Here is a 19,616-nt window from a genome sequence, read left to right as displayed (position 1 = left end):
TGGTTTGGTTTTTGAGACAGGGTCTTACTATATAGTTCTGGCTGACCTGGAACTCACTATATAGACCAGGCTGGTCTCAGATTTACCTAGTTCTGCTTCTTGAGGGCTGAGATTAAAGGTGTGTGCCACCACACCTGGCCATTAAGTCAGAGTTTTCAAAAATGATCTTGGTCCTTGAGTTGCACAGCTACTGGAATGTGTGCTCCATCTGTGTGCTTCTACCAAGCCCTGCCTCCTCTTCAGATGTTTGCTTCATGTTTACTTCATCCTTCCAGAATGAACCTTCTTCTTCTTTCTTAAAAAAATTATTAGTTCTTTGTGAACTTTTTTTTTTTAAATCATATTTGTGCTTCCTCATTCTTCCAAGGACATTCACCCAACTTGGCATCCTTTCTTCTTCAACCCATTGAAACCGTTTTGTGTTGCTCAAACATTCTTGGGTATGTGGTCTTCCACTGGAACCCGGCTGATTTACCAGGGACAGCAGTCTCAGAGAAGATTGTCCCTCCCTCTTCCAGAAGCTGACAACTGTTAACACGTCCATGGCTAGTGGTGGGATTTTGTGCCCCGCTCTCATCTCCCAGTTGAGACTTGGTCTTGCCTGTGTTTACACAGATTCTATGTATGATGCTATAATCCCTATGAGTTCATACGTGCAGCTGCCCTCTGTGTCTCAAAGACAGATTCCTTGCTGTTGTTTAGCACCTCTGGTTTTTACACCCTTTCCTCAGGAAGCTATTAAGGTCTTGGACAATGTGTTGGTAGAAAATGACCCCCTTCCCAAAGGCTCATAGGGAATGACATTATTTAAAAGAATTAGAACACGTGGCCTTGCTGGAGAAAGTGTGTTTGAGGTTTCAGAAGCTCAGGTCAGGCCCAGTGGCTCACTCTGTCTTCCCTCTGCTTGCCAATCTGGAAGAAGAACTCTCGGCTCCTTCTCTAGCACCATGACTGCCTGCATGCCTCTCTGCTTTGTGCTGTGATGATAATGGACTAAACCTCTGAACCTATAAGACAGTCCCAATTAAATGTTTTCCTTTATAAGAACTGCTATGCTCATGGTGTCTCTTCACGGCAATAGAAATCATAATTAAGATAGGCAACGTGGCTAATTCAAAGTTCTCCAAATTTTTGTAGCTCTGTGCAGAGCAACTCCTTTCAGTGGAAGGGAGCACACGCGGGAGATCCGACCATCGTGGAAAGACACACAGTCGGGGACACCTTGTATTCACAAAGTCACTTTTCTGAAGCCAACACATTTACTATGTTATTTTATCCTCACGACAGTCTTGGGAGCAGACAGAGCTAGTGGGGGTATAAAACTGGATCTAGGCCAAATCCGAATATCCAGACTCCAGGTAAAGGGTGTTTTCTCTTTTTCTGGAATATACTTATTATTCTTTGAAGATTTAAGAAGTTAGAAAGGAAAGAAATGCCACTAACTGAAGTCCCTGCTGGTTCAGGGCCTCCATATTTGTTATTCCATATAATAATAAGAAGCAGGTATGATTTTCCTATTTTATAGATGGAGGTCTAAGAGTTGTTACACATGCACATACACACACACATACGAGAGAGAGACACACACACAGAGAGAAGCAGACAGAGAGAGACAGACAGAGAGAGAGACAGAGAGAGATGAGAGATCCTGAATCATCTAACTCTACATCTATGCTTTCTCTCTTCATCGATACCATTTTCAGTAGAGTATGCTAGGCAGGAATGGGCTAGACAATCTTTGGGATCATGATGGTCAATAACTTATTGTCTATTGAATATGTCTTCTAGTACAAACAGCAGGAGAATCCTGGGAATGTATGGTTTCCCATTCCTAGACTCCCTTGTCTATGGTACAGCATCACTTCCTTCCCTTTGGTTACGCGATGCCTTACCCCCAAATTAAGGAGGACTGTACAGAGAACAGCTTCTCCCACAATTAAAATGGGCTTTGCAATGAGGTCATCTCTAATTCTTTATTTTTGATTAGGTGTGTGTGTGTGTGTGTGTGTGTGTGTGCTTTCCATGTGTGTATGAAGGTGCAGTCACATACATATATACAAGTGGAGTCCAGAGATCAATGTCAGGTGTATTCATCTATGTTTATTTACTTTATATATTTTTAGACAGGGTTTCTCACTGAACCAGGAGCTAATTGTTTCAGCTAGACTGGCTAGTTGGCAAGGCCCTGGGATCTGTTTGTCTCTGTCCCCTTGCTGCTTGCACTGGGGTTATAGGCACACTGCTCCTGGCTTTTATGTGGGTGTCAGGGATCCAAACTCAGGCTCACAAGCTTGCATGACAAGCACTCTATTGTTTGAGCCATCTTCCCAATTCCAATCTCCAACTCTTAAAGGCAAAGACAGTCTGACTTCTAAGACTTGCTACTCTTCTCTCTTTCTCTTGAGAGTTCGTGGCTGCCAGTGGCCAAGTTGCCTGGCTGCCAGTCAGTATCTGGGGCTGTTGCCTCTGTCCATCTTGATTTCCCAGTCAATGACTATCTTCAACATGACTTCTAACTAAAAGCCCTCCATTACACAAGCTATCCAGGCAGAAAAGAGTTACTGAGGGATGGACTAGATCATCAAATGGGGCACATGATGAGCGCATTTATCTGGATACGAAAAAAAAAAACCCCACAGAAACAAAATGAAAGTACAAAATTTCCCCAATTCTGAGCATCTCCTAGGAGACCTAGTTGCAGAATCTAAAACTGGTTTGGGGAAAACACTGGGAAAAAATACCCCTGTGTCTACCCTGCTGGGTAAGATGAGGAAGCCCTCGAGGGATGGAGGTAGAGGGGGCAGGTATCTGATACAGGAACTGGGCAGGTCAGCTGACCAGTAAGTCTTTTTGTTGGTGTGTGTGTGTGTGTGTGTGTGTGTGTGTGTGTGTGTGTGTGGTGGGGCCCAGAGAGTTGTGATAAAAAGAGAACCGTTAAGAAACTGGATGAGAGGAGACCTGGCTCAGATTCAGGCCTAGGCTTTACTCAGTTCTTACCTCATCTGTTGGGGTGAGATTACCCACTCCAAGGTCCTCACCACACACCAGTACCTCCCCCTTCAGAATCACCTCAGAGCAATGACGTTTGGGAATTGAGAGATGCTGTGGACTTCCTCTTTAAGCATCTTTCTTTTTTACTTGATACTCCTGCCATCAGACCCCAGAGCCAATGTGATGTGGAGATCCTCCTCTTTGGTGGCCAGTCTCCACTGACTGGCCTCTCCCTGTCTATCAAAGAGTACTTTACTGAGAGCCCCTACATCACAGACTCCCCTCACAGCACTTTTGAAATCATTCTTGTTGGGGTTACAGTGCTTCCTACTACTCCTTACCACACAGTTTTCTGACCTGCTCGTTACTGGCAATTGTCCCTAGAGAAAGGGAAATGCTGATGTCATGTTACTCCTTCTAGGGAAGAAAGGCATCCAGGAACCAGGGACAGTGAATGCTGAGTCACCAGCCTCAGTTCATTGCTGAACACCCCACATTGCTTCCTAGATCCCCCCTTTTAGACCAAATGGTGGGTCATGGTGATAGTTGCAAAGTACTCTGGACAACCACTGCCCGCCTTGTTCTTCCCTCTACACCGAGTTCGAACTTCTGTTTCCTTTTCTTTAACAAACCCACTGAGTGTTCCTCCAGTAAGTGCTGGTGCAGAAGAGAACTCAGTCCTTTCTCTCTGAAAAGTTCAGGTCTTTACTCACCCAGCCGCTTCTCAAGAGAGATGTCAGGGGAAATGGTGGTTGCACGCCCTGTGAAGTCGGAGACACTTATTGGTCACTTATGAGGTCTGGACTCCTGCATGCTGATGAGGTGGTCAGACCTGAAGTGAGTCCACGCGAGGGAGAAATGTTTGGACACTGCAGTAGTTTGGCAAGCTTACCTGTAGTCTAAGAAATTTCCATGAGGAATTCTAAGTGGGGTCTCTACAGAGCAAGACAAACTGTGGGAAGTAACCACAGAGAAGGTGAAACGGTAGGAATCCAATAACTTCCCCCTTTCCAGCCACCGGCATGCTCCAGCATTAACTGTGGGGTGGGGAGAGCTTAAAATTGGTTTAAAATATCTTGTTTTTATCTCTAATAATATAGTTTTAAATATATCATTCTGAAATAATTTATTATCAGCTTGGATGACTTTATCAGAGGACATTTCCAGTTAAAAGAAAACTATTCAGGAATTGAAGCTTTAGGGGTGCGTGTGTACGTGTGTGTGTGTGTGTGTGTGTGTGTGTGTGTGTGTGTGTGTGCCGTGCCATGTATGTGGAGGTCAAAGGATAACTTGCTGGCGTTGGTTCTCCTATCTACATGTGAGTTCTAGGGCTTGATGTTGGGTACTCTTACATGTTGACCTGCCTCAGCAGGTAAGATTTTAGGGGTTTTAAAGATTAGAGTTCCATCCTGTGATGTTTCTTTTTATCTCAGTTTGATGGCATGAGGAACATGGCTTACTTTTTTTTTTTTTAACTTGGAAGGTGTTATGAGTGTTGCTGGATGAATTTGGCGACGTTGGAATCTGTGTAGTCAGCAAAGTACATGATTCCCCACAGAGTGACTGTCATCATCCCTTGAAGGATTATAGAGGACAAAAGGAGGAAGGCAGGATTTAGCCCTGTAGCTCCCTGACTGACTGCTTGAGTTAAGACATCTGTTCTTGCAAGCTCTCAGACTGGATTTCTACCACCAGATTCCTTGATTTTTCGGTATCAGAACTGAACTACACTACTGGCTTATTCACTGAGCTCAAAGGAGTTCTTAGCTTCCAAAATCACAAAAGTCAGTGTATATTCCTATTCTAAATATTACTGTAGAGTGTTGTTTGGCTCTGGAGAGCCCTGGTGGATACTACTTTTAAAACTGACAATATAATCTAGCTTAGAAGAAACTTTTGAAAGAAAATGTTATCCTCCATCTTTTCCAACTTTGCTGTGACCTGTTTCCAAGTTTGTACCTTCTCCAAATCCACTTTACTGGTCCAGCATCTGGCTCCATATCCTCGGACATTTAGAAATGATGTCATCTTCTGAAAACTCTGTAATCATTCTAAGCCACGGTTTTCTCGTGAGCAGCAGAGTTAAATTGTAGAGCTGCACCAGAGCTTATAGGAAAACACAAGAACCTTAATGCAGGCAAGAGGTCAGGATTAGTGTTCGGTGTGCAGGAACCATTTTATATTTGACATCCATTAGGTTTATTGTTTCCTAGACGAGGGCACAAGGGAAAAAATGAACATCCCAAGTAGCAGATGTACAGGAAATACTTCTCTGAGGCCGAGATGGGGAACAATCTCAGAGACGTGGCAAAATGCTTCAGGTATCTTTCAGATAAAGGCCATCTTCCCTATAAGAAGGCACGACAAACTGGTAGCAGAAATCTAAAACAAAAGTACACTAAGTGTTAGGAATATTTCCTAACGTGAGCTCTCCGCTGATGCAAATTCCCAATCAAGCCAAATCAAAACAAGCCAAGTTAAGAGATATCCAGGTTTAATGTGAGTTCTGCTCTCTCAGGTGGCCCTGAGGGGAAACCGGGAAGCTGCGTGCTAATGTGCGACCTCAGGGAGGAAGAAAAGAGACCAAGTGTTCCTCTTTTGGGAGTTCACTTAAATATTCCTGGGAGTGGTCCTGACCCCAAGGGAGGGGTCAGGAGCTGGCCTGCTGGGATTTGGAATCCAGAGTGCTAACTCTCAGGGTCAGGGGGCTAGGATAGATGCAAGGGGCTGGAGCCTAAGCTCCCAACTTAACACTAAGGACCCTCAAGAACTTTAAACAGTTGAACATAGGGAGATAGAGTTTATGGATTGTATGTTTAAAATTCCACTTATAAAGAATTACAACTTTTCTAAAAGATTATCGTATTTTTTTTTTAAAAAGTAACAGTAGAGAACAGGAACAGAAAAATATAAACCATAGCTGAAAATTAAAAGCAGAATGAAAATATAAACTTAACTTTTGAGCATGCTTGTTTCAATTTCACAGAATTCACACGAGGAAGAATTTGGAGTCTACACCAAAATCACAAGGGTAAAAACTGCAAGGGTAGTTTGACTGTAAAACACCTGTACTATTCTTTTCTGTGGAATGGGTTTGTTCACTTCAATGCACTGGCTGCTCCATAGTATGGTTCAAGGGAAGGTTTTTGTTGTAGTTGAAGAGAAAATATGCAGACCAAAGAGTAGTTTTAAAAGCATATTGGACATGGCTAGGGCTATCTGTGGAAAAAGGGAGAATAGTCAGAGAACATGAGATAGCAAGACAGAGAGAATAGAGGAATAGAACAGAGAGGAGAGAGGGAAGCAGGGAGGGAGAGAGAATAATGACTATCTGGGATGAAGGGAGCCTGAGGAAGCTGGCATGAGCTGTGAAACATGTAACAGTACTCGTGAGTAGGAACTGAGGGAGCCTGGAGACCAGCGAGGACTTTCATATGTAGCCACAGGTACATGTCAATTGAGTTATAAGTCCCTTTTGCCAGTGATAAGTTCCTGAGGAATGCTGACTTTTATCTAACCACCAGAAACCTTCCAATAGTCCAGATTGAGCTGGGCCTAGACCCAATTTTGGATGGAGTTAGTGGGCCCCCCTTTTTCTGAGCAGGGTAGGGTAACTTTTGGATGTGACATGTATTACTATAATTAAGTGCCTGATAGATATTCTATCATAATAATATTTATAGTCAAAATACCAGTGCTAAGGTAAAAGGTTTTGCAAGAACTAACCCTGACTGAGGAGTATTTGAGGGGTGGGGGACCTCACGGTACTACTCATTACAGAAACACATTTGTGTCAGTGCCAAAGAAAACTCCAACTCCCCAAACTCCAGAAGGAAGTCTAACTTCCCCTCCCCAAACTTCCTCCAGTTTACAGGCTTTCCTCCTCCCAGTTACTCATCCTCTTTATAACCCTGCTATTCTCACTGTGTTGTCTCAGCTCTGCTCCTGCTTCTCTTAGTATGTTTTCTTATGGGAGGTCCTTCTGTCTATGTGTTGCTTTTATTGGTTAATGAATAAAGAAAACTGGCTTGGTCTGATAGGGTAGAACAAAGCTAGGTGGGGGAAACTAAACTGAATGCTGGGAGAAAGAAGGGAGGAATCAGAGAGAAGCCATGGAGCTGCTGGAGACACACTGAAACTTAGCTGGTTGGCTACAACCTCCTGGTAAAATATAAAACAATGGAGTTGGGTTAATTCTAGATGTAAGAACTAGCTAACACTATGCTTAAGTAATTGGCCAAGCAGTGATTTAATTAATATAATTTCTGTGTGATTATTTTGGGGTTGAGCATCTGGGGAACCAAAAAGCAACCTCTAACAACATTTTTTGTCTAGTCTCTATGTACGGTTGTTCTCCCCTCTCTCACAGAAAGCCCTGGCCATGTCCAGTCTGCTAGTCTTTTTCAGTATACTTCTTCCTTTTTTCTAGACTCTTCCAGATACCTCTAGCTGTTCTCTCTCTCTCTCTCTCTCTCTCTCTCTCTCTCTCTCTCTCTCTCTCTCTCTCTCTCCATCTCATTTGTGCAATATAAACCTCCCCCTTAAACTGAGGGGCTCTGGGCCCACAGACAATGATTAAATTATCCGTAGATTCATGTATGCAGTTGCTAAATCAACAGAAAAACATCAAAACCCTACTTGGGATCTTTGATATAGCTTTAATTGTTCCTCAAATGATTAATGAATATGAAACTTACATTGCTACTCAAAGCACCTGAAAGTCCAGGTTTGTGCTCATTGTAATGAAAAAAGGTACACTACTAAATTTTCCATTTTAGAGGTAAATGTGGCCAACAAAACATGCAGACTATCACAAATTAGAAGTGCAGGGACTTGTGTGAGCCAGGGTAAGTCACAAAGTCAGTGAGACAGCTTTCTTATCCATAAAATGGTGCGCACATTAGCTCATGAAGTGGATTGTGATGTGGGAAGGTCATTTGTCAATCTGCTTTGAGTTAATTTCATTGGTTAATAAAGAAACTGCCTTGGCCCTTGATAGGACAGAAAATTAGGTAGGCGGAGTAAACAGAACAGAATGCTGGGAGGAAATGAGGCAATCGTCATGCCTCTCCTCTCTGGCTCAGACGCCATGCCTCTCCTCTCCAGGCCATTCGTGATGAAGCTCCAGCCCAAGATGGACATACACTAGAATCTTCCCGAAATGGGTTAATCAAGGTATGAGAGTTAGCCAGTAAGAGGCTAGAGCTAATGGGCCAGGCAGCATTTAAATGAATACAGTTTGTGTGTTGTTATTTCGGGTAAAGCTAGCTGGTGGCCAGGAGCCAGGTGGTGAGAAGCGGCCCGCAGCTCCTTCTACAGATGTGCTACTCAGAACCCCACTCAGGACCAAAACAATTGTTCCCTGATGCAGGAAGTCTTAGTGACTGACAGTTCTCAGCTGAGTCTCCTTCTCCAGGGCCAAAGCAATTGTTCCCCCATGCTGCACGTCTTAGTGACTGACAGTTGTCAACTGAGTCCTTCTCTAGGGATGCCTTCAAGTAGTTCTTTATTGAGATCAATCCACATCCAGAAACTAGTCAGTTGGTGAATAAAACAATTTAGATCAGACATGTGGAATCGGACTGAAGTCTTTACTGGGACTGAATCCAAAATCCCACTTCTACTCAGGCCTTCCTTCTTGCCTCACAGACAGTGATTGGTTTTCCAGCAATCCTTCAGTAGATTTTTCTGCAAACTGTCATGTAGGGATAAATGGCATTAACATACCAACTTGGCCCTGGCCTCAGGTTCTCTCAGCACAGCAAGTACCTGATACAGAGCTCAAGCTGCTGACATCCTGTCTCCTCTCTGCCCTCCTCATCCACTCCCACTACCCTAAACCTCTCCAGCCCAGGCACTTCCCTCCCTTCAGCTTCGCATTCCTATACAACCCTGACCTTTTAGCCCAAAGCTCTCTTAGCTCTTGGTTCTCTTCTCTTGGTCTGCTTGTCCCCATCACTCTTGTCCTTTCTCTTGGTCTTTCTCTCTTGCTCTTCCTTCCCTCTCTTTCCTTGTGGCTCAGTTCAGTCTGCTAGTCGTGTTTAGTTTCTCTCCCTGCTCTGGACTCTTCCAGATGCCTCTGATTGTCCAGATGTACTTCTTATCTACAATAAAAACCTTCTACTTAACCACACCAGGGAACAGTCATATTTTCACATCATTCACAAGCAAATCTTTATTCCAGAGTCTATTGTTTGAGAGCCTGGCCTAAGATATCTTATATAGTTTGAGAGCCTGGCCTTACATTGTTTGGGGATAGAGGTATTATTGTATAAAATACATCATTTTATTGCTAGTTTCCTTGTCTCCCTTTTTGATGAAAGCCTTCCCATGGCAAGCAGTATCTTTTTCTTACACCAGATCAAAACTCTCTCTCTCTCTTTCTGTCTATCTATCTCTCTGTCTCTCTCTTTAAATAAATAATTCAACACATTCTTAATAAAAATCCAATCATTTCTTGATGGGAACCATCAAAAATGTTAAGCAAGTGAGTAACTTGCTCATATTTTCGTATAAGCTGAAGGTTTCTGTCCCAAGGTATGGTTAAGTGAAAAGGTTTTTTTTTTTTTTTTTTTTTTTTTTTTTTTTTTTTAGATTGAGGGAATAAATAGAGACATCTGAAAGAGTCCAGAGCAGAGAGAGAAGGTAGTAGATTGTACATGGCCAGCAGATTAGGCTTGACCAGGAGGGGAGAGAGAGAAGGGGAGAGTGAGAGAGGAAGACAAAGAGAGAAGAGGACCAATAGAGAAGAGCAAAAGAGAGAGGAGAGTTGAAATAGCAGGGTTATAAGGAGAAGTGAGTAGTTGAGTGGGAGGGTTGTCCCTGAGCTGGAGAAGTTTACAGCAGAAAGGAGGTGAGAAGAGCTAGGTACTTGTGATACTATAGGAGCCAGGAGGCCAGCATGTGCTTTGATGTGCTAATAGGCACCACAGGTCACCATTTGTCCCTTCTCCCATTGAAAAGGGAACTAGTTCCTTTATTAGAGGGGAATGAGCTTTGCGAGTTCTTGAGGAATTTTGTCTAACCACTGGAATTTGGAGGAGTTTCCTTTGGATCTGGCTTTGCTTTAGAGAAATTAGAGATTTACATAGAACTAAAATCTGGGTGGAAATAATGGTTTCTCGTTATCTACACTGGAAGAATTAAAGACATAACTCAAAAAGTGGCCATTGGATGGGAGAACCTGTTCACAAGAGCATTATTTAGTATGTAGTCTTGGCAGTTGTATGCAAGAAAGCACAGAAAAGAAACTGCAGGTGTAAACAGAGACTGCTCATTTGTTTCCTGGTCACCCAGACCTGGATAATCACACAGAAACTATATTAATTACAAAACTGTTTGGCCAACAGCTTAGGCATATTCCTAGCTAGCCCTTACATTTTAAATTAATCCATTTCTATTAATCTGTGTATTGCCACTAGGCTGTGACTTAGCGGTACGGCATGTTACTCCTTTAGCAGCTACATGGGGTCTCTCTGATTCCACCTACTCTTCCTCTATATCTCTATTCAGATCTCCCACCTAACTTGACTTTACTAAGTCATTGAGCCTTATTCATTAACCAAAAAGGCAATACATATACAGAAGGATATCCCGCATCATGGAGGCATGACCACTTCATGCTGTGGTTACGGTGAAGGCTTTCATTGTGGATAAGAGGGAGGAAATAGCTGGAGGCATCTAGAAGAGTTCAGAGCAGAGAGAGAATGGAGTAGAACGGACATGACCAGAAGACTGGTCATGGCCAGGGTTGTCTATAAGAGAGGGGAAAAGAGTAGCGTATTGAGAGTAGAGAGCATAGTGAGAGAGGCAGTAACAGAACATAGGGAAAACAGTGAGAATAGTAGGGTTATAAGAAGAATGAGCCATTGTGGGGAATGAGAGGCCAGGAGACTAGTGTGGAGGCTTTGAAATCTATAACAAGTACCTGGAAGCCAGCATGGACCTTGATATTCTGATAGGTGCTACAGGTATATGTTAATTGGAGAGCCATATATCCCCTTTACCAGAGGTAAGGGAAATGACTCCTTTGGGCTGATGGGACCAGCTTCACAAGTTCTTGAGGGATGCTGGCTTTTATTTAACCACCAGAAATCCTCCTATTATCTAATCACCAGAATTCCTCCTATAGTCCAGGTTGGGCTCATTTTGGGATATTTGAACCGCCTCCTAGAGTTTGGGGAACTGGAGACTCCTCTGGATCTGACAGCAGGATTTAATGTCTACTTGGATGTTGGACATGAAGAACAATATAATAACCTGAATACTATGACCTTTAGATGCGAGGTTTAGTCTCCTGGAAAATGATGGTGCCCTTCTCTGAGAAAGGAAGTAGAGAAGTAGAGAAATGTTTGCAGTACAATTAGGAGCAAGGAGTGCAAGGCTAGTTGTTAGTTTGAGATATGTTTAGTTGAAGTGTTTACAGTTTTATAGATGGAAATTTCCAGGGAACATTTGAATATATAGACTGACTTTAAGAAGAGAAGTGTAGTAATATTCCATTTGTATTTTCATAAATAAAGCTTGCCTGAAGCAGCCCCACTGGTCAGCCTTACAGACCAGGCAGTGGTTTTTAATCCTAGTAGCCACACTAGTTTGCCATAGAAACTGGGCAGTAGTGGTGAGAAAATATAATCTAGAAGCAAACCCCCAAATACAATGATCTTATAATTCACTATTTTTAGCTCTCCTACCTCACTTTGAAAAAACTAAAACTTAAAAGCTAACACCTTTAAGGGACTTACCATGAGGTCCATTTTTTTTTTTTTTTTTTTGCAAAGATGTGACCAGAAACCAGATCTCTTGGGTTTAAACCAGTGTACCCAGTTTCTAGTTAAGTTCCTTTTTCTCTGTCTTCTTTTTTCCCCAATGTAACAATGTCTGACATGGAATATTGCTAAATGTGTTTGTTAAATGAATACAATAAATATACCTATTCTTTGGGGAATAAGGTTGGTCCCTTCTATAAGCATCATCAGTGGAATTATATTTTAGCCACATCTTGGAAGTCATCAGACCCTGGGAAATCCAATTTAGCCTCCAAATTTGCATTTACCTCTCCCTACTTCCTCTAAGAGAAATGCCTTCGTTGTTCAGGTCACAGCCACGGGTCCTCTGATAGGACTGGGAAGATTGATCAAAGCAAAAATACTAAAAAGAATGATTTGGGGGCACAGAAATCATGCAATCAATCCTGACTTACTTTTCACTGGGAGGAACTTGAGCTACAAGCTCTTGTCTTGAGTTAGTCACATTAAAGTCCTGAACCAAGAAGAAAGAAAGCAGCAGGAGGGGATGGAAGAAGGCAACACACTAGTTAAGCACTTACTGTAGGTTAGACTTTGTATTGCATGTTTTAGTGGGATTTTCCCACTTAATATCCAGAAAAAGATCATCCATTCCACACAAGGAAAGCTTATTTCCCTAGAGTTTTTCAATTGGTAAATGGTAGTTTTGGAAGATAAACCCCAAACTGTCTAACTCCATAGCTCACACCTTATACTCTATGCCATAGAATCTATAGTATGCAACCTCATAGGGGTTTCTAGTGTTATTCAAAGCATTAGGCACGTAAGCCTGGGGACCAAAGTCCCTATTCTGGTGCTTTCTCTGGAAGCCAGTGAATTTGCTAATCTTATCATCCTAGCAAGCCCTGTAAAGTTCTAGGATTTAAGAGAATTCAGGATATTCCTGTGATTCAGGGGATGCCCAGTGGGTGTCAGTAAAAGGAGGAATTATCCTCAACCTCTAGTCTCAACTCTGCTGGTAACTAGTCTAATGGCCTTACGCAAGCCACTTCTCTGTCAAGGTTTTCCAAGATTGAAGGAAATAGACGTAAACGTTGCGGACTTTCCTGTTGATTTCCTTGCCTTGTCTTGGATCGTCATCTTGGTGACACTGTAGGTGGAAAAGCTGATGTACGGGGAAAGTGGAGCCTCTTTGTCCTAAGACGTGCTTCTTGGCTTTGGAGAACAACTGCTTTGAATCTTAACAAATGAGTAAGAGTTTATCAGCTCAGTGAGGAGGAGGAGGGGATTCCAGGAAGTGCGAAAGCTTGAACAAAGGCACACGTGAGTTCTAAGGAATTGCAAATACAGGAAAGTTGCAGCATTTGGTGAAAGGGAGGGTCTAAACTAGAAACGAGAGAGGAGAAATCCACAGAGAGCAAGTCATGCAAGGAGCCGTCAGAAGATTAGGGCTTTCTAAAGAGCATATGTCTCAAAGCATGACAGTGTGGTCAGCAAACTTGTGCTTTAGAAAGGTCCCTCTGCTCTGTTCCTGTTCTCTGCCAGAGATGGCAAGGCTGAGAGCGGAGCTCCTGCTCTTCAGAAGGTAGACATGGGGGAGAGCCTTGTCTATTTGCTACTCGCGGTTAATCTTGACCCTCAACTTGATGGGATCTGCAATCAATCAACATTCTGGGCCAATATCTGAGGCATCTCCAGGAAGAAATAACTGAAAGAAAACCACCTTTCCCTTGAATGGGTGGGACCTTCCAGGGAGTGGTTCAAATATTTAAACGTCCAGCAAAAATCCTGGTGCACGCTAGCTTGCCTGGCATTGCTCCTTGCTGGTGTCTATCCTCCTTGCAGCTGCCACCATCCTCCACTAATACCCGACTCCAGCTTTTTCAGCTTCCCAGTATAAGCAGAAGACTAGGACAACCCAGAAATCATCCAAGACTTCAGCAACAGATTGGAACTGCTGAGGAGTCCAGACTCCTGGGCTGAGCAGTTACTGTGTTCTCAGCCTGCCTCTCCAGCATGCAGACAGCGCCATTGTTGAACAACCCAGCCCCTATTTTGAAGTCATTCTATGATAAGTTCATACTCCAGACAACCCTGCTAGCACACTACTCTGCATGTTTTGTTGCATTTCCCTACTCTTCTCTTTCTTCCCTTGTTCCAGCCCCCAACTTCTCCCCACAGAGGAAGAACCTCTCTATGTTATCTAGGTGGCACAAGCCTGTAATTCTTTTGCCTGCACACCTTGAACAGCTGAGAGCACAGACTCATGCCACCATGCCTGGACTTTGCTTGACTGAATCAACAGAAAACTAACCCGTCTTCTCCTAGTTGACAGTTTAATGGGTGTTCAGTTGAAAATGATTATTTGTGCTGAGAGCCCAAGGTTCTTTAAAAGGAGAGTCCTGTGAGGGTAAAGAAGAGGACATGGTGCATGCGAACCCAGCCTCATTTTAAAGGCTCATCAGTGAGAATGATCAAGGCGGATCATTCATAGGTTTGTCTTTCCACCTTTTGACTTAAAAATAATGTCAAACTTTGAGACTATTAAGAAAGTTATATGAAAAACACCCTTACACCAAGACTTAGTGACACACACATGTAATCCCAACACTTAGGAGGTAAAGACAGGAGGCTCAGAAGTTCAAGGCCAGCTCCAGCTACTGTAAATTCAAAGTTAGTTGAAGCTACATAAGACCCTATTTCAATACCCCATTTTAAGCAACGACAACAAAAAGCAATCAGCAGCAACAACAATTCACCTTTATAACCTACCTAAAAATCTGTGAGTTGGCTACGACGGAATTCCTGTTCTTTAATGCATTGTTCCATTTTAATTGTCTGTGTGTGTGTTATATAATATGCATGTAGGTGTATATGCATATGTTTTATATTATAAACATGCATATAGTTACTTTTTCCTTTGCTATGACAAAAATACTTGACAAAAGCAACTTATTTGGGCTTACAATTTAAGGGTACAGTCCATCCTAGTGGGGCAGGCATGGTGGCAGGAGTGGCTCAGCCGTGGAAGCTACAGCATGAATGAGTTGTTGTATTGTATCCACAGCCTGGAAACAGAGAGAGATGAAGACTGAAGCCGCATTCACTTTCTCTTCCTGGTTTAGTCCAGGATCCCACACCATGGGATGCTGCTGCCCAATCTAGGCTAGGTCTTCCTTCTTCAGTTAAGTCTTTCTGGTCAATCCCTCGTAGACACAGTGGTTTGTTTCCTAATGCCATAATTCTAAACACCATAAAGTTGATAATCAAGATTGAACACTATAATGCATATGTGTATTTTTCTCTACGATATGGGACTTTATGCATATCATGGCCATTTATCCTTAACTTTTGTGTGAAAACTTAGGATAGTCTCTAAATTGAAAGAAAAAAAATAGGCAGTTTCACGTTGGTCAGGGTGCGCGTTTTAGTACTGTAATAAACTGCAGCCACCTTTGGACATTCTAGATGCTTCCACTCCTGCACCTGTGGCACCGGCACATTAGGTTTATGTTGTTTTCTCTTCGCCAACTATTTTCCCCCTTGCCCTGGAAGCTAATTGTAAGACTTTGTTTGTATAAGCCCTCCTAGACTCATTCTCTGCCTTATTCTCCTGCTTCAACTGTTAAACTTACATGTATGAAAGAATTCAAGTATATACAAGTGAATGTGTTCAGCAGTCAAGGAGCGTGAGGTGAACACTCACCAATTTACTTGCTCTCACCTCTTTCTCAGAAATGTGTCACGATAGAGTTCCCTTCTGTTGATCAAAATTTATCAATCAGTGTTAACTTTCTTAATCTGGGAGTTAGTAACAGAAATATCGACTTTTCATTCAGCAAGAAATGTTATAGACCGAAAATGCAAAGAGACCACAGACTCAGTTTAAATGGGAATGAACTGAACTTTGATATTTAAGCTACAGCTGTCCTCGGTTCCCATGGCCGGATTTGGAACTGATGCCCAGCAAAGAGGGAATGAGGGACTTTAAAGGCAGGCCACAATTACTCCATTCCTGTGGGATCCTGAAGCTGCTTGAGGAGCTGCCCCGCTTGCCCCTGCGCACAGCGGAAAGTGGAGTTTTCAGAATCCGGAGCAGGTGGTTAATCATTTCATACTGGGTTTACAATCCTGGGGAGGGGGCAAGGAGTCAGAGTTGCTAAGAGATTGTCTTTTAGGAATTTAGAATGGGTGCCTAGCACAAAATAGAGTTTCCTGTAGCCATCACAATATATAATATTTGAATAAAGAGCGATCGTAATGGGCACCACAGTCTGCGCTTGTTAGTGTATAGGTTTTGTTAGCATGTTTATTTACATATCCAGTGTGGGAGTTTGAATATAATTGGCCTTCATAATCTTATAGGGAACTGCACAACTAGGTGGTGTGGCTTTGTTGGAGGAAGTGTGTTGCTATAGGGGTGGGCTTTGAGGTCTCCTATGCTCAAGCTACCCTCAGTGAGACAGATCACTTCCTGTTGCCTGCAGATCAAGATCCAGCATCATGTCTGCCTGCATTCTGCCATGTCTCACCATGGTGATAATGGACCAGACCTCTGAAAATGTAAGGCACCCAATTACATGTGTAGTAGGATCTGCGGGCCTCTTCCCACAGCTCAGCTCCTAGCCGCTTGGCTAGCTTATACCCCGAAATAACAACACACAAATTGTATTCTTTTAAACACTGCCTGGCCCATTAGTTTCAGCCTCCTAATCCATTTCTAATAATCTATGTAGCACCATGAGGTGCACTTACCAGGAAAGATTCAGCATGTCTGACCTGGTGGCTGGCTGCATCGTGTCTGCCCTGGAGAGAGCTGCATGGCATCTGCTCCAGAGAGCAGAGCTGTCAAGTCTGAGCTCACTTCCTCTTCCTCCCAGCATTCTGTTCTGTTTACTCCACCCACCTATGTTTTAACCTATGAGGGCCAAGCAGTTTCTTTATTTTTTTAACCAATGACCTTACTCCGTCATACATGTTTTCCTTTATAAGAGTTGTCATATTGTCTTTTTATAGCAGTAGAAACCCTAACCAAGACATCCTGTCTATGTTTTCATTTGTCCCAGAAGAACACTCTTTATCATTTCCTCCTTTATACTCTTGATAAGAGGTTCTCCGTGCCAGGTCTCTTCCTCTTGATTCCTTTCTGATTTAAGGAGTAGTGGGTATCTGCCAGTTAAGAGCCCTTAATAGAATTAAAATCTGGTAGGTATCTTTTTACATTAGCTAAATAAGCGATTCTGGGTTGTATAGGAAAGCTAGCTGAGCATGAGCCTAGGAGTTAGGCAGGAAGCAGCAGATGCTGGGATTGCCAGTGTGTGCCAGCATGCCCACCCAGCTTTTAGGTGGCCCTGTGGTCTGAATGCAGGGCTTTGTGCAGGCTGGGCAAGTATTTGTTGATTGATAGTTTCCTCTGGAATTAAAACATTCCATCCTACAGGGAGGCTCCTTAGACAGGAAAGTAAAAAACTCAGAATAGCTTCAGAATGTCCCTGAAACTGACCAGATTCACTAGGTCCCTCCCTGTCAAGGGTAAACAGTGAAAACGGTGAGACTCTCTCAGAGGAATGGAGCCCAGCAGCAAAAATAAAATAAAATAAAATAAAATAAAAAATAAAAAAAATAAACAAACAAAAAAAAATTCAGACCAGGTGACCTAGTTTGGGTTTCTATTGCGACGAAACACCATAACCAAAAGGCAAGTTGGGGAGGAAAATGTTTATTTGGCTTACACTTCTAGATCATAGTCCATCATTAGAAGAAGTCAGAACAGGAACTCAAGCAGGGCTGGAACCTGGAGGCAGGAGCTGATGCAGAGGCCACGGAAGGAAGCTGCTTATTGGCTTACTTCCCATAGTTTGCTCAGTCTGCTTTCTTGTAGAACCCAGTACCTCCAGCCCAGGGGTGGCACCACCCACAATGGGTTGGGCCCTTCCTCCACTGGTCACTAATCAAGAAAATGCTTACAGCTGGATCTAACTCATGGAGGCATTTCCTTGGCTGAGTCTCCTTCCTCTGTAATGACTCTAGCCCATGTCCAGTTGACACACAAAACCAGCCAGTACACAAGCCAAGCTGCAAAGAAGACCCTTGAGATCAAACCACCCACTTGCTAAAAGAAGCAACCTAAATGGGGTGCCTGGAAGAGGCTTAGACCAACTGAGGCCCTTAAAAGGGTACTCTCTAACCCGTTAAACTTCCTGTAGGTTGTGCAGTGTGATCCAGGTTCCCAGCTTTGGTGAGTCTTCCCCCCATGCTGCTGGACTTCGGTGATGCAACTGTCTTTGAGTCATTTCTGCTCCTGTAAGTAACCCCTCCCCCATATTCCCGTAAGTAACACCGAGAGTTGGTCTGTTGTGGATTTCCTATCTGGTGTGACTAGACATGCATATTACATCTCCTTAGGGAAACTTTTGACACACAGAGCATTCTTCCAACAGAGCTACACTCCCAGGCTTTCTCCATCATGAGAGGAACACTGTGACCAGCCACCTCACCCTCACCATGACAGCTAGAGATGATCTTGCCGCCATTGCTTTCTCTTCGTGAAGCTAGGAGCCTAAGTGCACCTTCCCTGCTTTAACTCCCTCTGTCAGGTGTTGTCGTACGGCAATTGGAAGAGCATCTAGTACTGAGGGCACCCCTTGCATCATCTTCCTTCCTTTTCCTTGAAGACTCCTCCTCACACAGGCCCCTGACCCACCCATCACCTTTCAGTTTTCAGTCTTTAGTTTCAAAGGAAGACTCTCTCTGACTTCAAAATCAGATTCAATCCTTGTTGCCCTGTCCTCAATCCTCAGTAGCTTGTCTGTACAGTAGTTGTCAAATCTGACATGTGCAGCTGTTGCCATGATGGAACTTATGTTAGTGATATCCTCATGGGTATCTTCATTTGCATGAAGACAAGAACTCTCTCTCTCTCTCTCTCTCTCTCTCTCTCTCTCTCTCTCTCTCTCTTAAATGTAGAAGGAAGTTCAACTCATAGAAAATGCTCAGTAAATAGATGTATTTTTGAGCAGCCAAATTATTGTATTTGGTTGGCTGGAAGTTAGCATGGGAGAGCTTCTTGCTCTCTATGCACAGAGGACCCTGTCACATATGCATTAATTGTTTAAGAATATTTGGGGGCAAATCCCTCAGTTTCACTTTTATCGTTTCCAGTAATTTAACAGTTCAGTGTAAAACTCCCCCGTGCCTCTTCCTGTCACTTCTGTTTAAGCTTACCTCATGGTCTAATAACTGTAATAGGGAAGAGGGTGTGATTTGGTCTCCTACCTCATCGTCCTGAACCTTCTCATATGACGTAGGGCATGAGGTGAGGACCAGATCATTTTTTTTTGTCTGACTGTGGATGGTGGTCTCAGTCCCTCTGCACAGTGCTGTTCCACTGTGGCTGCTCCCCCGGGCAGACATATACTACTTGCTCATTTGCAGGGTCTGTGATAAAGGAGCAGAAACACAGCTCCCCTCTGCGATCCTCAAAACCTACAGAGTTCCCTTAATCTTTTAGGAACCTTGATTCAGGTCAGACTAGGACTTGAGACTTCAATGCATAAGAGAATTTCAAATCTAACCAATATGAAGCACAATTGGATGTTTTTCTTAAAGATATTTTAATAGGAAAACACTCAAGAAGAGAATAAAACCTTACCCAAGAGCAGAGATATGGACTTCTCAAAGAACAGCTGTTGAAAGTAAGACATTCTCAAATGCAGTTATGGGCTCCTCAAAGGGAGAACAGTTAATTGTCTTAGCCTTGACCACTTAGCCACTTGGTGGCTCTCAAGTTATAGCATTAAAGGTTGCTAAGAAATCTTTTCCTCTTTCATTCTCTCTCTCTCTCTCTCTCTCTCTCTCTCTCTCTCTCTCTCTCTCTCT

This window comes from Alexandromys fortis, unplaced genomic scaffold, assembly GCF_014885135.2.
Source record: "Alexandromys fortis isolate MF-2015 unplaced genomic scaffold, M_Fortis_MF-2015_v1.1 scaffold_51, whole genome shotgun sequence".
Classification (NCBI taxonomy): domain Eukaryota; kingdom Metazoa; phylum Chordata; class Mammalia; order Rodentia; family Cricetidae; genus Alexandromys; species Alexandromys fortis.
Note: the sequence above shows the minus strand (reverse complement) of the source record.